The 18,850-nt window shown below is 43.4% G+C and overlaps 1 long non-coding RNA gene across 2 annotated transcripts; it reads right to left on the bottom strand.

The window, feature by feature from the left end:
• Nucleotides 1-3,433: 3,433 nt before the first annotated feature.
• LOC122186265 lies at nt 3,434-18,147 on the bottom strand. Of its 2 annotated transcripts, none has more exons than XR_006181107.1 (3): nt 18,092-18,147; nt 9,037-9,148; nt 3,434-3,483 (listed from the first exon to the last, which is right to left on the bottom strand). It is a non-coding gene; the product is annotated as an uncharacterized LOC122186265 (long non-coding RNA). The 2 variants fall into 2 exon arrangements; XR_006181106.1 differs by lacking the exon at nt 3,434-3,483 and adding an exon at nt 7,291-7,676.
• Between the last annotated feature and the right edge of the window lie 703 nt (nt 18,148-18,850).

Here is an 18,850-nt window from a genome sequence, read left to right as displayed (position 1 = left end):
GTAAACTCCCATCCCCATCCTGTCATTTTCTAGCCATAGGCTCAGCTAATTTCATTCCAACATATGCAATCAAATGTCTCAGCCTTACAGCTATGGCTACAGATGGCTCAGTCAGGTTGATTTGATTTCTGCTGGTACAACAAACACATCAGACCGCTATAATTGTCAGTCGCTAATGAATAGTTAGAAAGCACAAGCAGATGAGTATAAATGTGTTTTGTTTTTTCCCAAAGCTGGCAGCATAACTCATTGCCATTCATGCTGGCTAAACTTGTCAGCACACAGATTCTTCTATAGTGAAATGTACAGAATTTCACATCATTTCAGCATCTGGGAGATGCTAACCCACGATTGCCTTGGTGGCAAGTGCAGCGTACATTTCAGGATAAGTGGAATACTGAGATACTGCTGAGAGTGCAGCAGAGACAGCCAGAGCCCAGGTGCATTTCCACCTATCTCCTACTGTCTCCAAGTATATTTCCTTGCTCTTCCAAACATGAGGCAGATTTTGCTTCTTTGCGTCTAATCTCATTGTAACTGAGAGCAAAAAAAAAAAAAAAAAAAGAAAACCACCAAAAAAAACCATCATCAGCATGCAAGCTGATTATTACAGCATTATTCATTCAATCTGCAGCCATCAGTGGGAGAACAAATGCATTATTATAGCAATTAGAAAATACTACAGCCTTCACAAGTAAATTTGCTGGAAACTCTTACCCAGATGAGCTTGCTGCAATAATTGCTGCTGAGATGGAAATCTGCTTTGAAAACTGTGCAGTCTGAAAGACTTCATATAGTTGTTGATTAGACATTGAGTTCTGGAAAGCTTTTGTACAGAGTTCATATATGTCAAGGAAAGCTTCAGCAGAGCACAGCACGCTCAGCACTGGAAAGCCTCGGGACAGTCTTAGCAAACACCATATTCAGCCTTCACCATTTCAGAGCCAGCTGTAAGGTGGCTCAGCGTCTGAAAGCTGAATTACCACAAAGGTACTTTCCATAAACAAAAATCCATTCGCATTTCCCCAAACAGGGCTGAGGCAATTCTGCCATCAGGAGATAAAGGGCTGCCCAAGCCACTTTGCAGCAATGAGCCATCTTCCTTGCAGCTTTGATGTGCTGGACTTTCATGAAGTACAAGGATAATACATAAAAAGAAAGGAGAAGGAAACAAAGGCAACAAAGAAGAAGCTGACAATCAGCAAGTGTCTCTAATTTATGCAACAGAATATGGAATTATCAACATGGAAATTCTATTCGAAATCCAGTTCTTATTTCAAGAAGTTGCAAGTGAGTTAAGAACGGTTATAACCAGGGCAAAATAAATAACCAACAGTATACAAACTACTAGCTTCACAGAAGTTGCACAAATCAATTTACATAAAATAAGGGCACACAAGTATAAGCAGGTCACCTGGCATTTCAGCTGCAGAAACTGTAAACAGCCTTGAAAATAAGAAACCAGCATTTTTCTAAGAAAAAGGAGGTACACTGATTCAGCCCGTGCTACAGAATAAAAAAGAAATATACTAAAAATATAAAACTCCCAGAGAGAAAGCTTCATAATTAAAACAAGGAAACCTAAGCAGCTCCACTATACGTCTTACTGAATAAGGATGTAAACCAAGCAGAATTCACCCCATGAACATTTGAATTGAAGATGATTCCACGCTGCACATGGGAAGTGGAACAAGTGCTCTCTCTAGTAAGGAGCCATTTGCCAGTGCCAGAGATCTCGCTGATTCAGCCTGCTAACAGATGGAACCTGCTTTCCAGAAAGTTTTCCTTTTCCTGGCTAAATTTAAAATCCCAGTGACATTTCTTGGTGGACAATTTTATTTATTTATTTATTTATTTTTGCTTGGTTGCACTTTAACAGCTTCTCTTTATGCAGATACCTGATTTAGAATATGATTGTGCTGCTCAAGTCAGTGTCTCAGCTAGTACAGCAAACGCACTGCTTACTAAGTCAGAGAATCATGAGGCAGTTACTTTCAAAAAAAATAGACCAATGTCTTTTTAAATGAGTGGTATTATAAGCCAGTGAATGCACTGGCTTTACCACATCACAATGACTTTTGAGCAGTACCTTACATATTTTTACAGATACTATTAGGGAGCTAAGGAAGATGAAGTCTTAATCACTAGAAAAATGTGTTCTTAGAGAAGACAGAAGTGTAGCTGACTTCTTTGTTTTGTATGTTTCTTGGATTTTTGGCTAGTTTCTAATGCATGCCTTATCAATTCAAGCCTACTGTTTTAAAAGGGATTGCACTTTTTGTTACCTCATACTCACTGCCTTTGGGAAAAATCGTATTACCTTCACTCAGAGGGCAGTGAGGCCCTGGCACTACTGCCCAGAAAAACTGTGTGGTTTTTCTGGGGGTACCAAGGCCAGGATGTATGGGGCCCTGGGCAATTTGATCTTGTGGGGGGCACCCAGCCCATGGTGGGGAGGGCCTTAAGGTCTTCCCAATTAAGGCTTTATAATCATAACCTACTCTCATGTTGTCTAGCTTTTATAGCTTGATAACAACAGAACAGAACACCAGTGGGCCATGTGTTATGCACAGCACTCAGTGCCAACACCACTGCCCCATTGCATAACGTGTTCCACTCTCAAGGGCCACCAGCAACTTACACAAGCACTGAGAGTAATTCACATGTATATTAAATTCAGAAGATGATAAAAGCATAATGTGTGTTTGGCTATACAGCAAACATTTACAAAGCATTTACAGTTTTCCCACTTGTTGATCTTAGACATCTTCTTTCTCACCCATTAAGTCCTGTGAAAAACAGCAACAAACAAACACACGGGACAAGTGTAAATCTGGCTGTAATACACTGAAAGGAAACAGTAGTCATTCAAATTTTAAGAAATAAGTATTGGAAAGCAAAAGATGGAAAGAGCTACTGGTGGTATGTACAGCCAAGTCAGAGTTTACTCTCCCTAGCATGTATGACATTATTTGGTGGCATAATTATTAGTAAAGCACAAGAGTAGCTGTCTGGGCAGCTTATGTTTTCCATTAGCATTTTTGCAGTGTGATGAAATAATACTGACAGAGAGGAAACAGCATATGAATCAAGTCCTGGCTGTCAGACTAGAGAAATGAATATGGGACTCCGATATAATTTCATTTTCATGGAGAGTGAAACTACTATATAATTTGGTAGCGCAAGTCCTCCCTTAGGATACATGTTAGCTCCTGTGATGCTTCTGCTGATTCCAGCTCCATGCTTTCGTAACTGCTGACTTGGGTAAAGTTACTTGATGGTGTACACTAGCAGAGTTGGACTCTGCCAACTCATTTTGTTCCAGCCTCAACTGAAGGTGCTCCATGGGAAGCAATACTTACCTGTCCACCAGCAAATGAAGCAGCAGCTTCTCTCTCTCTCTTCCTCCCTCCCTCCCTCTCTCTTACACTTGCTGGGCCAACATTGTTGCTTCAAAAAAGCCGGATGCCATTTCTTCCTCCCCTGCTCAGAGAAGCTCCTTTTAACAAACAGCTACACGAATTTCACAGTTAATCTTGCACACAGAAAATAAAACTTCTGATAACCACACTTAACGTTATCATACGTTTGTTGCTTGGCCTGCTGAGTTGATAGGATAGCACAAATGGGAACAGTGGTGCAGCAGCTACAACATCAACTGGAAGATGAAAACAATGATTGCATCTCTGGACTCCCCAGCCTAAGCCTTTTTACATTGCATTAACTGTTGTTTCTCATAGCTGAAATAGAAATCAGATATGAAAAAAAAGTAGCTCAAGCTTCTGGTTACAGCAAGTCATAAGTTCTCTAAGATTGCTCAGGAACATCCAGCACCTTATTCTGGTTTCAGGTCATGGCCATATCTCCCTGGTCAGTGTTTCCAAGTTAAGCACATTCTATTCACCCAAACCTTCCAGCTTGTTTGTTAGCATTACTGTTGCAAACTGTTCAGCTGAAGTACTGGAAAAAAAGAACTATTAACCTAGAAATATTTTGAGTCATATCTCTACCTAGTACTGACAAACAGCACTGCACTCATTCAAAATGGCAGATGAGCTAGCCCTGCAAATATTTACCTATTTTCTCAAATACCCAAAGAAAAGATATATATATATATTTAATGAAATGTTTTATTTCATTCCATTAATACCCTGAAATCTTATAAAGGGTCCTTCAGATGCAAAGCAGTATACTGTTAAAACAGAGGAAACATTTATGATTTCTGGTTTCTTGTAAACTTCTAATAAACAAACAACACACATTTCCCCACAAGAAAATCTTGCTGTTTAACAAAGGATAGTGCAGTGCTCTGCAATTTGGCTGGCTTTTCACGCTTTCCCTGTTCTTCTAGTGAAAACTTAAGCCATGAAATTTCTTTTTTGTTAACGCAAAGACATGGTAATGTCAAGCATTCATGACCATAAGCATGGAAAATTGATGAAATTACAGTGTGTTCAGGAAAATAATACGGCGATGAGAGAAAGAATCTTTGCTTGTATCTGCGTCCTGGTGGCAGCTTTTTGAACAGGTGAACATTTTTTCCTCCCTCTGTGCAAAACATCTTCGCATGAATACATCAAACAGATGCCTATGGAGAAAGGTCAAAGGGAAACAGTCGCACAAATAATTAAGATATGAAGAGACCCCATATTTTTTATTAATGCTTTGCACTGTCTTGTTCAGTTGAGATACACCTTTAAAACTTGACACAAGTAAGCCTATGCTAAGCTCTACAAATATGGAAGACAGCTGTCTTTACCTTCTTTTCTGAACCCAATGGTAATGCCCAAAATGTGGGCACACAGTTTATAGGAGAGTCTTGGAGTTGAGTGCATTTAAGGAAGAGCTGGCCCTATTCAAAGCTGTATTGAAGGTTCTTACAGAATCCATGTCATGCACAACTCAGCGCTGACAAAAGCTGTATCTGTAGCGTCAATAAAAAAACATTCAGGGGCTGTACTCAAGGGAGTAGTGCCACCTTTGGGGCTGAGCTGCTCTTTGCTTAAAAAAAAGTAGTATGGGTAACAGGGTCTGTCTTTCAGAGATCCCCAGGACCTAGCACAGGCCTCTGGGTGGCTCAACCCAAGATCCTCAGAGCTCAAGCACTCCTGAAAGATTGCAGCTGTGCTCCAAAGAATCTGAACGCTGATGTAAATGCAAAAGTGATCAGATACTACATTTCCAAACTGTGTTCTAAATCAGATTTACGACTGGAAATGCTTCTGGCTATTTCTTTGAAATCTCAATAATAATTTATAGTTGTTTACACCTAATTTTTCCACTCACATGCATTTTAAGCTTCCATGTCTTGTAGATGTCTCTTTTTTCCAAGCAGACAGTATGCTGTTACCTTTTATGCATTCCACCCATGCCTTAGAGGTACAAACATTCAGGATGGGAGATCTCTCCCAGACCCTAGGGAACTGATGAAAACAGAGTTATATGCAAAACTGCCACTGCTTGGCTTGTCTGGGGGACTTGAAAGCAAGGCTTTCTGTCACCAAAGCTGAAGACCATGTTCACTGATGTGAAAGTAAATGCACAGTTACAGGCTTCCCTGTGAGTTCAGCTCCTGCAGGCTGACACAAACCCAGTGCACAGCTTTGTTTCAAGGCAGCCCTTCATTTGTTACAAGTGCGCTTTTTGTTCAGCCTGCAGGCACAGGCCCCAGACAGAAGCTCCCCACAAATTTTTCTCCTCTCTGGGATCAGATCAGGTGCACCCAGAGGTTTTCTTGTTTGGGATAAGTTTCTCAAATTCCTGGCCAGGCAGAGATGCACAGAGGGCTCATCTTCCAGCAGCCATCACCATACTGCTCTTCCTAAAATTCTAGAGTTTTTGCTCACATTGTAGTCTCTAGGAGGCAAAGATCATCACCTCTTAATGCTCTTCTATACAGGGCTGAGGACCAGGGAAAGCTGAGAGTCATACGCATTTAGATGGCTACAGAAGCAGACATACACTAGCACTCAAGATCTACCATAAAACAATGAAGAACACCGCCACCTCTCCAGAAACCAAAGCCTCATACAACCTTTAAAAGATTGTATTACAAATAATTATATTTGCAAATATATATCTTTGCAAAAAGCAGGAACAAGACATTGTCACATAACACAGGGAGGAGATACAGCCTTCAGGCACTGGCATTAGGTAACCCCACAGAGTGCCAAGCAAATGCCAGATAGAAGGAAGCCCTTTCCTGACGCCCCAGCATATGAGCGAGACACAAACCGACGTGGAAAAACGCTGCAGGAATGGCGAGTTGTATTTTCACACCCTTGCTCCCGCTTACCATCGTCCTGGTGCTGAGAGCACGTTGCCCTCTGGTGGCTGCTTGGCCGAAAAAGCAGGGGTTTGTGATCAGAAGCGTAGTTTTCCAAGTTTTTTCACACCAGTGTTTTATTCTGAAGGTCGATCCGTTGTACTTCCATAAGTCCACGTGCAGAGCTGTCCTTCCTGCATATACAGCACATCAAACGTGTGCAGTCATTTTCCTAGTTTGCTGTGCTGCTGTGCCTCAGCAGAAGCTATAGGATGAAGTTCCATTTGTGAGAAGTTTTAGTTATTAACAGCTGGGTCTGAGTCCTGTATTAATTCAGGAACACTGAAAATTTCTGTATACGGAGTGCCAGAAAAAGGAAGAGCTGACAACACATAACATTAGCAGAACTAGGCACAAACACTCCCCATCTGCCCTGCGAGCTGAGAATAGATCAAAACTACTTTCCTCCCAAAGGCTTCTAGAGCAGATGCTGTTACATTTCTGACTGTTCAGAACCAAGCACAAAGTCTTTCTGCTCCATGTGACACAGAAATCAGGTATGAAGCTGCATTAATTTATCCCCATACAAAGCTGTGCATGACAAGGTCAACCTTTGTGTAGTAGCTAAACACCATTATAACTTTTGCTTTTAAACCATTAGGCAGACATTCTTTACATTTTGATTCCACCCCTACTTAAAAACTTAAACAATATGGAGACCTAACAGGAAGGTTTTCCATTTCTAAATCCCCTTTTTGGCATCTCTGTAAAATTCCTTGTTTCTCAGCGCTTTGCATTCCGCAAGATGCATGGGAAGATGCACAGCAGGTGCCTAGAGACAAATCTGGATGAGGCAGGTCCCTTCGATCTGCCAGGAAGGAAGAGGAATTAGAGATAGGAAGTGCCTCAGTTCTCCCTGGTTTGATCCAAAAGAAGTTTACAAATTTGCGTGTGGGAAACGAAACCCACTAATTGCTGCCAATTAGCCACAACATATTCGAATGTTCAAGATCACAAGTCTGTGGCTTCATCCAAATTCATTCTTCTTTCAGCACTGATTAAAGAGACAAGCTTTCCTTTTCCGTTCTGTGCTGTTATTCTTACAGCCAATAGATGTTTCTCCTTGCAGATTACTCAGTAAGAACTGAATTAAGACTAGCACAAATGACAAGGTAATTCAGATGGCAGAGGACCAAGTTACAGGACCAGCAGCAAGAAAGCAACCATAAACATTGGTGCAGAGTGCCTTGGCGAGTTCTTGTTGATTCAAGACGCTGATCCTTCCACAATAAGTCATGCCTAGCAGATGTGTGATATTCTGCATCTCTTAAGCGTGAGAATAGCAAGCATGTGGATGTCTTCAATATCATATAACATTAGCAGCATCACAGTAGAATTATTTTCTCCACCCCTGTCAAAATGTATGAAATTTGATATCATAATCTGAAGCAATCACTGGTGGAAGAGCCCAGGAGAGTCCATAAAAAACAGGGGCCAGTTCCTAAATAATGTGTGTTACTGACAGTCACTGGGAGCGGGGTTTCATTTCAGGTGCCAAATCCTCCCCACGAGAGGAAGCATTCCTTTCTTACACAGTCTGGCACAAGTCAGCACGCTTGATGCTGCTGAAAAACTTGGCTGGTTTTGGATATTCCTGAGCCTCAAGATCCACCTTGCCCTTCTTTGTCTCTCTAGAGGTAGCTCTTTCTGAGTAAGGTCCTCAGTGGCCCAAAGCGCCCTGTAACACTTGCTTTGAGTTTCATTTAAAGCTGCCCGCAAAAAAAAAAATAACCCAAAATAATACAAACCACCCCCAGAATACAGCAGTTGCTCCCAGCAACTCCACAGTTCTTCAGCTTAGCTATAGCAAAAACAATTTGTCACAGCAACAGCTGAAACAAGATGTGTCAGCAAGACGAATGTCTTGTTCACCCATATTGCAATGCTGACCAGGGCTGGAGGGAAGAAAACCAGTCTGCTTCCAGCATGTGTTAGGCAAGAAATACAAGCAACTGAACTTCATTGGAGATGGATACATGTCTGTATATCATCAGGTTCCCTAGAATAAGCCCCAGCTAAAACTCCTGATCCAAGTCTATTCATTCATACTCGTAGGACCATTGAATAACATTTAGGCAGACGTTATCCAAACATCCAAAATCTCCCTTAAACACATTAACATGATCTGAACTCTTTGAAGGACTCACACTGAATACATTTTGCAGTACCACATTTATTTTCTTGCAGTTTATTATCTGCTTTAATTGTTAAGATTTACAAATTGATCATCAAGTTTCGCAGACTGATTCTGGGCCTCAAAAGCCAAATTAGATTATTTTTCTGTGCAATATCAGGCTTTTGAGTTACAATTTCACCCACAATGCAAGCATAATGGCAGTTCTGTAAAAGCAGAAGAGCCCATCTTTCACTTCATGGGAATTAAAGTATACCTATACTTGCTTCCAGGCATTAGATAAACCACAAATATCTCCACTCCCACAGCTTTCTGATCTGTTCCCTCACAATACACTTACTGAACTCCAGAAAACCAGGGACCTCTACCAAACATTTCATGGCCAAATGCAAGCACAAGCATGTTTTGCTCAATTTCAAGTTCCGTTTTGAAATATTTGGTCTGCTTCTGCAATCTTTAATTTCTCCCATTTCCATTTTCTGTTTGCTCTCCCCATCACCTCACTCTTTTTAAGGGTATGCTGGTGAGTTTAGAGCTGAGGTTCAGCTTTATAATCTCATTCTTTTTCCTTGCCCACCTGTGTTTCTGTCCAGCACAAGGCTTCCATTTTCCCAGGATGCTGATTCAACTCAATTTCAAAACCTCTGAAATCTGGGCCTGGCTGATGTGGGGCTGTGGTAGAGGTAGACCTGCAGGATTAAGAGAGCACAGATGAGACCAGCACATCCCATACAATCCATCATAAGGAGGAAGAACACATCCCCTGCTTCATCATCATCATCCTTGGCTTTGCAGTGCAGGACAGAGCTGTGGTTTGCTTGAGACAGCCAAAGGAACATGGCCTGCTCTGGCTACATTTGTTAGTAGTTCTCAGTTAATTAATTGACCAGGATCTTCCTCGCCCCCCTTCACATACCTCATGCCTTTTTATCCTCTCCTTTGCTGACCACTTTTTCCTCTTAAAAATCTCCAACACACCAAAAAAAAAAAAAAATAAAAAAAAAAAAAAAAAAGTGAATCAATGCAGTCTTGGACAAGTTGGTCATGTTCTATGCTGGTTCCTAAGCCTAATCTATCTACTCCATTTATCTACACCAAATCCTGCTTGAATCCCATTTCCTCCTTTCAGCACTGGTGTGTTTCAAAACTAATGTTAGTTTCCCCCAGCACACAGATGCCACAGATTTATTCTAGCTCCTCAAACCGCACCCTGCCTGCCACATTCAGGAGACCAGATAGCATCGCAGACTTGCAGTGCCAGCACACAGATGCAGGTTTGCTCACTCACCACCTTTAAAGACACAAGAGGTAACTTTAGCAAGGTTTGTGTACAATTTTTGTGTGTTACCACTTGCCTGGTGAGGTTTGCCAGCTGCATTCATGCAGTAAGGCTCACCAGTAAGCATTAGAGGACAGAGCAGCAGCGTGCAGCCCAGATTATCCCAGATTTGGAGGAAGGATGTCAGAATTAAAGACATTTGCTTTAATTATTAGTTACTATGATTAGTCAAAGCCCCGAAGATTTTTAAAGCCAGGAAGCAGATTTTGAGCTGTAGGGGTATTCATGCTCTAAACTTTTCCTTCCTCAGAAATGTAATTGGTTTTGAGATGTAATTGGTTTCATCATATATACGATATTAACAACCATCCTCAGTGTCTTTGACTAAAATAAAAAAATCTAAAGTTACAAGTTCTTGCCCTTTCTGATAGAAATCACTCAATTTTGACCACCTGATGGGCCCTTGGGGTTAATTAGAAAATCCCCATCAAGAGCTCAGAGGCCAATATCAGCTGTCAAAACCCCGCATTCCCCTCTTTCACCTCTTTCAAGTGCAAAACAACCTGTGTCTGAAGATGTGCCAGAGAATAAAAGGGCACACCACCACCACTGTGGGCTCTGACTTAGACCTATTCATGGCCTCCCTACTATGAATACAGCAAAATCTCAAATGAAAGTTTTAATCTCCCCACTGCATTCAAGCCAAAGAGAAAAGGGCTTCCCTTTTAACAATTTCCCCCCTTAAATCTTTTGTGTTGCTCTGCTCCTGGAAAAGCTGAGATTTTGCTCAGACCCAGCAAGGGCTTTTTGCCGTAGAAAGCTGCACCTCAACCCTTTGTGCTGACACAAGAGTAAAGGTCTGCTCAGAGCAGAAGTAACTAATGCCAAAGGGCTTCAGAAGGCCTAAACACCAACTGAACAACATCAGAGTTAGAAGTGCAGATATCTGATCCCAGCTCTCTGCTCCCCTTCCCAAAGGTGTGCAAGCAACACTAAGATGAGCAATGCAAAACAAACACCCAAAAAGGACCAGATGCAACAGTGCTGGAAGCCGAGGCCAGAAAAGCTCCACTGCATGCATCTTCTGCAGAGGAAACAAGAGATCTCTCATGCATACAGGTGCTCATGCATGGGGGCTATTGGGAACCACTGGAGCATTGCTATCCTAGTGATCCCTTGCTTTCCCTCTGTCCAAGCAAAAGTTGTCCAATCAAACAGTGCTAGCAATTGAATTCCACAGCCAGCTTTATAACCGAGGTAATACAAGCGCAGCCTTTGCCACGTGGCTAACTGCTAGCCATGTGCTGGCATAGCAGTGCGGGTAAGTGCAGAAAGACAGGAGAAACTGAGCACGTAGAAATACGCATCTTCACATCTCCCCTTCTTCGTTTCAGTTGCTATTTTCCTGGCTCTTTCACTGACAAACACAGCTTTCACCTCCTCTTGCCTGGAGTAGAGCTCTGCCGAGTGCCTCAGATCTCTGCCACCACCATCCCATGGCACCCCATGCCCAGCCTCTCTCACCCAAATGAGGGCGACAGGGTTTTATATACACTCATTACTCGGTGCTTCCCTGAGACTGTACTCTCTCCCCTTCAAGTGATTATTTTAGTGGCTTTTTTTTTCCTTTATGAAGAGTAACACCTAAGTTGTACGGGCAGAGACAGCAGCATTCAGAGCCCTCAGAACAGCATTCACGTGGAGGCAGATGGAGAAGCTAAGCATTCATCTTGCTCTCTTCACTCTTGAATGAATTCTGCATGAAGCTTGAGCTCTCTCAGGACCCTTTCCCTCACAGCACCATGCAATTAATGAGAATGAGACGGAAAAATCAAAGAAAACATTGCAGTATCTCTCTGTCTGCAGTTTGCTCATTTTTTGAGTGTAAGGAAACTCTACCAGTTGGGTCACCATCAGAGTACAAAAGCATCTATCTTACTGAGGAAGAAAAAAGTTGTATTTACTTAATTAATATGCACTTGTGCTTTTTCATTGATACAAGGGCAACCCAGTGCTTGGAAATAGCACCTTCTGGTCACCACCTGCCCAGGGATTACTGCAGGCAGGGGATCAGTAACCAAATGGGGCTGCAGCTTGGGAATCGCCCCACTGCTGATGGGCCAGCAGCTCGCACCTTTCCCAAAGATGTTTCTGCCTAGCAGAGTTCAAAAGGCTCCAGTGGGCCCTCAATGATCCTTCTGCCCCAAAATTCATGCTATCCTGGCCAGAATCAAATTCAAAAGCAGCAGTAGGGCCTGCTTTGCCTTCAACATGGAGGAGGAAAAGAAGGAAAAAGCACTCCCTCACAGATTCACCCACCTTTGCGTATTCACAGTTTTCAGTTGTTTGATCATCACATTTAACTGATACTATATTGACATCGGATATTCCCACCATACATGGTGCCTTTCACTCCAGGTTTTCATTTCAACATTTACTTTATTAAACACACAATTGATAAACACAGCATAGCTTATTTCTGGTAAGCCAAGCACAGTTCAATGAACTGGATTTACTGCACTGTCAGTAATACCACATCATTTGTTTTTAGGAAAATGCAGAAGTAATTTAAGCTCACCATTCCCAACGTGAAATATTCTACTCTAATTTGTCCAAAGAGGAGACCCCCTCTCTGGAAGTGCCCAAGGCCAGGCTGAATGAAATTTGGGCAACCTGGTCCAGAGGGAGGAGTCCCTGCCTGTAACAGGGCATTGGAACCAGGTGATCTTAAGGGTCCTTCCCAACCCAAGCCATTCTATGGTGCTGTGAATTTAGGGTGAGGAATGCTGATTGTGTTGAGATACTGAACTATCACAGCTATCATCAGATTCTAAGGAGTACAGCGCAACAGGATAATTTAGTGCTGTATCTGTCATGTCATAGTTGTATTTCACTGGGAGGGGTAAGGCCACATGCCTTGTAGATAGTCACTGTCAAATCACTCTTACCAGAAAAACGGCCAGCAGTCATTGTGGTTACATTCAGTGTGCTAGCAGAGCATTTCATCTTTCCTTCAGTTTTAATATTTGTTCTGCCCACAAAGAAGAAAAACTGCTTCTGACAGGTTCTCAGTGATACCAGGTAAACTACTCACAGGTAGTTATATACAGAAGAAAGAACTGAACTCACCCACCTGGTGCAGGGGGCTTTCTGGCTGTGCAGCACTCCTCTCAGGAAGCAGCTTACATCCAAGAGATGCTCTCCACTCAATGTCTGGCCTTCATGAGTCCAGGTGGCTTCACCCTGGGTCCTGCCCTTCTGGTTCCATAGGGATCAGAAGTGCAAGCAATCTGCCTGTGCTCCCTGTGCCACCCACAGCCCTTCACCAAGCACTCAATCACCAGTTCAATCTGTGACCTAACAGCTCCCCTACAATATTAAAAATAACAAACTATGAAATAGCACCTTCAGAAACAGTCTCTTCTAAAAGTTAATACAAAACATTTGCAGGTGTTCATTTTGCCATCTTGTTTTGCACTGTATCCATAGTGAAGTTCCCCACAAAGTAATCCTAGCATAACAAAAGACAGCTGTGCCTACCAAGGCAGTGCTGGGTGGGAATCAGTAGCACCACTGCCAGTCAAAGGAAGCCATGAAATACTGAGAAGGAATCAAGTGAGTTAGCAAGCTCCATTCACCAGCACCGCACAGCAAAAACGGGGGGAAAAATAAGGAAGAAAGAGAAGTCTGAAGCCTCAGTCCCATAATGGTTCACTGTCAGGCACGGTATAAATAAACAGCAATTGGGAATAGCAGGAGCCTTCAAAAGATAACTAATTTCACCTGGTAGACTGAACTCTGACAATGCTACACGAATAGCCACCCGGCCACAGGAGCCACCATTAAATCAATTAACTGGTGCTGGACAACAAACAATACCCAACAGACAAATCAGAGGGCTGCATTTAGGCAAGAGCAGCAACGTCTTGGCAAACAACTCAACATTCAGCATAAACCATGTCCCTGCAGAACAAACATAAGCACACAATTTGCCCTATGACCAGTCAGGGCTGGTGGCAGAATCCCTCAGCATGGCAGCACGAGTACATCCTTCATGTGTTCTGCTTTTGATCTCTCCTTACCTTCATGAAGAATGAAGAGGAATACAGAAAAAATCCTCTATATAGGGTCCGGCGCTGGTCAGGGGGTCTGGTGCTGGGTCCAGCCCCAGGAAGAATCAGCAATCATGTTTAATTGCATCAACATCCCAGCAAAACCCAAGCAAAACAAAAGAAAAAAAGAAGGGTCCTCAAGGATCATCAGGCTCCAACCCCCTGCCCCAGGCAGGGCCGCCAGCTGCATGCTGTTTCCACACTACTGTGAGATCCTCTCTCATAACAGTTTGCTCGTCTGGGTCCATCTTCCTGAAGGAGGGCAGTGAGTGTCTGTGGCTATCAGAGCTACCTCAGGTTCTGAAGCACCGCAGAGAAGCTGCCAGCCTTCTCAGAGAAAGCAAAAAGAGATGGACAGCATTATTGTGTGCTAAAAGAATGCGATTCAGTTGAAATGTCTATAATCCACCTAGAATTCAAATAGTCATGATACAGATTGCACTCCTCTATGATGAGATCAAATACCAACTATTTAGGCAAAACTTAAATGCTGGCTGCGTTGGGAGTTCAGAAATGAGATGAAAACCAAGAGCAGGCCTGCTGATCTGATGGCTTATCTGCCCCTTTGCAAAGTGCTTCATGTCCCCCTGCGAACATTGCTGAGCAAGCCCATGTCTGTGCTTAGGAATGGCTTAATTTATATGCCCTCAGATTGAGGTCATATCAATACTGTGCATAATCTCCACCAGCTTTACAGATGCTTTAACCTGAGAACGTTCAAGCTCATTGAGAGCTATTCATCGTTGGCAGATTGATATAGGAACTGACAATTCACTGCCATCCAAGTGGATCTGAGAAGACAAAGCTCACATAAATATTGTTGAGCATATCCCATTGTTGCTTCTTTATTTGTGCCGTTCGGCTTGCTACAGCTCTGCGCAGAAGATCACTTCTCTCCCTGTCATCTATCTGATAGCAAACAAAAAGCTGCTCACTTAGCTTTTTCCAGTAGTGAACTGTGCTAGAAACATTAAACACAGGTCTGCCCACCCCAACCACAAAATGATGCGAAATAAGAGTACAGCTGGACAGAGACCAGAGAAAGTCCAGAAAGGCGCTGGAACAGCTTGCAGCGGGGTTTCTGCAGTTAAAAACATGCAGAAGGAAGCATGAGAACTTGCAGTTTTGTGAGCTGGGCTGCCTATTTACCCAGCCTCCGTCCTTACCATCAGAACATAGAAAGAACCCAGGAGTCTCAGTGCCTTGTACTCTCTCCTGCCGGTTAGATACTTCCCCTTCCACTGCATCAAAGTACAAAGAAGTAAAGCCCCATGTTTTTTCTGAAGTACTCCCAGTTGATTCTAATGGTTTCATTACACAAGGCAGGCAGGCAGGCAGAGACACTCCATTTCAGTTGCCTTCATCTTGCTCCGCATTAAACAACCAGACCCACACCAGTCGTTAGGTGCAAAAGTCAAAGTAACAGGACTGGACAGTTGTCAACCGGCTGAGGGCTTCCATTCAGAAAGCTCTGGCTTTTTTCTTAGTCTTATTTATTCTTAATACCAGCGCAAGAGGGCAGAGTCACTATTAACTCATAACAGCATTGCATTAATCAGGCACGCCATCTGCTTGCATGGCCCAGCCTTCTGGATGCACCAGGCATCTTCCATCCACAAGAATTAACCACAAAGATACTGCAGCATAGCTGCCTTATGGCCATGGCTTACATCAATTTGTTTGTGCTTTCAGACACTGACCCTACAACAGCTAATTCAGTGAGCAGGCTGGTTCTATTTTGTTTACATAAGAAGTAAGGGGTCCTGATCTACATCTTTCCTTCTTCAGCAGCAGCTTATCAGGATCTTTTGCCCAACTCCTAGCTTGGAAAGAGACAGCTTTCAATCAAGGGGAGTGCATCCTTCCCAGATTGTTCTAAAAAGGCTGAAGGTATGGTAGGAATGTAACATAACCAAGGCTGCAGAAGGCAGGTAAAGGTTACAATTACACTGGAAGTATACTATTGCTGAGCTACACTTGGAGAGAAAAGGTGAAGCAAGATTGAAAACAGCCAGCACAGCTTGCTGTTCTGGTCCAAAAGGACTCATTTTTGTTCTCTCAGGTATTATTTCTTCATTAGGAGAACCAACCAGAGCATAACCATTCACAACCTGCAGTAGGCACATGTTCATGGTGAAGCCCGAGTTCAATTCATCAGGCACCAGGCACTCAAGCCATGCACCAACACCACAGTGATGTCTTCAATCTGGGGAGACGCAGAAAACTTGAGCTGTTACTTAAGTTTTAATCTAAGAGCCCCACCAACCCTAGGTAACAGAGAGCAAGGTGTGAGCATATGCATTCAATACAACTGAACTGAAAAGTGCCTGCTAGAAGGTTTACATTTGCTTAGAGATTTTTTTTTTCCCCCCCCCTCTCCTTCCTGAAGGAAACACCTACAGTTTCCTGGAGAGCACTCTCATTGGGAAGGAAAAATGCGAGCAAGAAAAGCCCATTTTCTCCCCAAGCCCCTGCTCAGTGATAGCACTAAGTCCTCCCCACCCTCTTTCTCTGCTGCTGTTGAGATGCATGCGCTCACCAGGATCTGGCCCTCATTCCCCTGTGGCCACCCTTACATACCAATGGCACACACAGGCCAAGCGAACTGGGCTCTCCCACTTCCTCATCCCACTGCACTGCTGCACTGCAGTTCGGTATTTACACCATGCTCACATTGCATCTTTTCCTGTTGACTTCACTTTTACCGAGCAGGAAAAAAAATGATCACATATGCCATTCTCCTAAATAGTGAAAGCAGCAGCAACACCGTTTACACCCAGCACAAGAATAAAAATGCAAACAAGCCTCAGAACACGACTTTCTTTGGGACAGTGTCAGACCTCCGTGTGAACAACCCCAGCATCAGAGCCTGGAAAAAACAGCTTCTGGAGCCCTATAGAGGTGCTTTTGCTTCCCTGACTTCTCACACACTATTCTTTCAAATGAATTTAAGGCTTTTCTTGTCCAAATCCCTGCAAAAGTAACCACACTGCAGTTTTCCTACTATTATGCAAATAGATTAATCAGCCAACGCTCCAGTGAGAATTAATTTATATTTGAATCAAATGAGGCCTGGAGTCTTTATAGCCGAACCCTCGGGCCAAGGCCCGGGCTAGGTAGCAACCTCATATTATTCATGTGACGAAATGTGAACTGACACAAATACCACGGCTGGCTTTCAATCCGATTACCCCGTTACCTCCCATCAATGCTACCCCAGCCACCAGCCCCTCGCGTCCCTCCTTTCAGCGGCACAGCCAACAACTGACAACTCCTCCCCGATAAACAAGCACCCACGCCACCACCTCGGAGCCCCACTCTTAACCCATCATCCCTCCTCAATGGCCCTTATTCGACAAGGTGCTTTATTTTGTTTGTAAGAACCGGGAGCCAAACGGCGCAGAAATGCTGCTGGGCTGGGGCTGCAATTCAAAGTTGCTCTTTCAGAGCTGCACTGCACTCAGTCAGTAAGAATTAACGCCCAAAACAGACACCAGCTCCGTCTTTGTACGCACACACACACAGGTGCACATTTAGTTTCATAGAACTGCTGACATCTGTTATCTTTCTAGCTCTCCTTAGCCCTCGCATGAAACAATGTTCGGGGCTACTGCGCCCAGAGGTCAGTGTAAAGTGAACCCACATTTTATGCAGCATCCTTATACTAAACTCATGTTGACAACCACTAAATTCTTCCCATTGCACGACACAGGAACTTGTTTTTTAAAAAAGATTTTTTTCTTCTCCCTTTAGAGCTGTAAGCATTTTAAAAGCTTGGCTAAACAATCCTCCAGGTGTGAGAAAAGCCTTTTTTGTGTGAGCAGCTCTGTGTCAGGAAACCTACACTTCGTAATTAGATTAGCAAGCGAGAGCTGCATGGCTCTGATCAAAACATCTCCCCTCACATATTGTTTATAGCACATAAGCGATAACTAAGCTTCCCTCATCGTGGCTAAAGCCTACTTAAAAATGGGGATGCTACACACTCTAAAATTTAAATGAAGAGAAAAATGAAATAAAAGACTATACGTCATTACTCTGCTGCTTCATCTAGACCTGAAAATGCAGGTCACAAACAAACCCCGTGATTAAACAGACTCTGATTTCATCATTCCTTTGGTTTTAATAATCTTTGTGCTGCTCACAAAGAAGCAAAATATTGTTTTGAAAAATGCTTGCCAATGCTATCATTAGTCTCAAGTAGGCCACTAGTCATATTTGGAAGGAAAAGCTGAACTCACCAAACCGGTGAAAAAATCTTCAGCCAGGCAATATAACTTCACAAAAAGCAGTCAAGGCACAAGAGAAGCTCTACTTCCCATGGCTGGCCCTTATATGAGCCCAGGAGGGCACCACCCTTGGTTCACCCCTTCTGTTCACAGGTGCAAATGATCTGCCCGTGCTCCCTGTGCCAGCCACAGCCCTTCACCAGGTGCTCAGTCACCAGTTCAAGCTGTGACCTAACAGTTCCACTACACTGTGGGTTCCTGTGCCACTTGGAAGAGAAAGTTATCATCGGTGCACTCCAGGAACCTCTTTGGACGCTTGTGTATTGCTGTGTCGTCCTTCCAACAGATATCAGGGTGGTTGAAGTCCCCCACGAGGGCTGTAGCACGTGAACATGAAACTGTTTCTGTCTGTTTATTGAGGGCCTCTTCTAGTTTGTCTTCTTGGTCAGGCAGCCTGCAGGAGGCCCCCGCTATGATGTCTCCTTTCCCTGCCTTCTCTTCAACCCTGGCACATAAGCTCTCTGGCAGCTCCTCATCCATCCCCAGGAGGAGCTCCATGGTCTTCAGCTGGTCATTGATGTAGAGGGCAATACCCTCACTCCTTCTTTCCTGCCTGTCTTTCCTAAATAGTTTATACCTGTCTATTTCTATGTTCCAGTCATTTGAGCCCTTCCACCATGTCTCAGTGATGCCAATTGCATTGTAGCCCTGTAGGCCTGCACACCACACACCTGTAACTCATCTTACTTGTTCCCCATGCTCTGTGTGTTA

Source organism: Lagopus leucura, unplaced genomic scaffold (genome assembly GCF_019238085.1).
Source record: "Lagopus leucura isolate 7727_CA_CO unplaced genomic scaffold, USGS_WTPT01 Super-Scaffold_100035, whole genome shotgun sequence".
Lineage (NCBI taxonomy): Eukaryota > Metazoa > Chordata > Aves > Galliformes > Phasianidae > Lagopus > Lagopus leucura.
Note: the sequence above shows the minus strand (reverse complement) of the source record. Positions and strands in the feature narration are given on the sequence as shown.